Source organism: Lampetra planeri, chromosome 23, assembly GCF_965212315.1.
Source record: "Lampetra planeri chromosome 23, kcLamPlan1.2.h2, whole genome shotgun sequence".
NCBI classification, from domain to species: Eukaryota; Metazoa; Chordata; class Hyperoartia; order Petromyzontiformes; family Petromyzontidae; genus Lampetra; species Lampetra planeri.
In genome coordinates, this window is record NC_136129.1 from 8,740,140 (window position 1) to 8,741,822 (window position 1,683).

Consider the following 1,683-nt stretch of genomic DNA (forward strand, 5'->3'; position numbering starts at 1 on the left):
ATTAAATTACAACAATAACATGAATAAACTGTCCTGTTTTACTTAATAAAAACACATTTCAGGAATTGCTTTTCTCGTGGGCCTGTCTGGGGTTTTGTGGCCTCCGCATAAACATTCCGACCACAACCACAGCAGCAACAACAACAACCACACCACCAACAACAAACCACACCACCAACAACAACCGCACCACCAACAACAACCACACCACCAACAACCACAACAACTCCACAACAACGATAACAACAACAACAGCCACACCATCAGCAGCACCAAAAACAACCACAGCATCAACAACAACAAACACAACAACAACTCCACAACAACCACAACAACTATAACAACCACAACAGCAGCAGCATCAACAACAACCATACCAAGAAAACCACAACAATCACAACATTTATAACAAGCACAACAACTACAACAACAACAACAACAACCATAACAATCACATGTAAAACGAAACAACAACCACAATCACCGCAACAACCACCAGAATCCGTGCGTGTGCATGATTTTTCTTCCTTCATTCCTTAACTGGAGGGGGTGGGGGGGGGGGCAGCGGTGGTGGTGGTGGAGGGGGTGACGACGCCACGACTTAGCAAGCAAGAGACACATAACGCAATGGGGATCTTCGCGACAACCCTCTCGAGCCGCTCATTTTTCCAGCACAGGCCTGGTCCGTGAGTCCTGGTCCGCGAGTCCTGGTCCGCGAGTCCTGGGGCTGCGCGTTGCGTGACGAGAGCCCGGCACGAGTTCCATTTGCAAGGGGGCGACCCCCCGAGTCGGTCGCTACGGTAACAAAAGCCGTCGCTCATCACGCGGAAGATGCTCGCACAGCGCCGCGTGTTCGCTGCGGCGCGGTTCTTCCATTGCGCAACGCCCCCCCCCCCCCCCGTTATAACGCCCCCCCTCCGCGTTATAACGCTAAACGCCCTCCCCCCGTTATAACGCCACCCCCACCCCCGTTATAACGCCACACCTGTTATAACACATAACGCGCGCTGCCCGTTATAACGCAGAACACGCACCGTTATAACGCAGAACACGCACCGTTATAACGCAGAACACGCACCGTTATAACGCAGAACACGCACCGTTATAACGCAGAACACGCACCGTTATAACGCAGAACACGCACCGTTATAACGCAGAACACGCACCGTTATAACGCAGAACACGCACCGTTATAACGCAGAACACGCACCGTTATAATGCAGAACACGCACCGTTATAACGCAGAACACGCACCGTTATAACGCAGAACACGCACCGTTATAACGCAGAACACGCACCGTTATAACGCAGAACACGCACCGTTATAACGCAAAACACGCACCGTTATAACGCAGAACACGCACCGTTATAACGCAGAACACGCACCGTTATAACGCAGAACACGCACCGTTATAACGCAGAACACGCACCGTTATAACGCAGAACACGCACCGTTATAACGCAGAACACGCACCGTTATAATGCAGAACACGCACCGTTATAACGCAGAACACGCACCGTTATAACGCAGAACACGCACCGTTATAACGCAGAACACGCACCGTTATAACGCAGAACACGCACCGTTATAACGCAGAACACGCACCGTTATAACGCAGAACACGCACCGTTATAACGCAGAACACGCACCGTTATAACGCAGAACACGCACCGTTATAACGC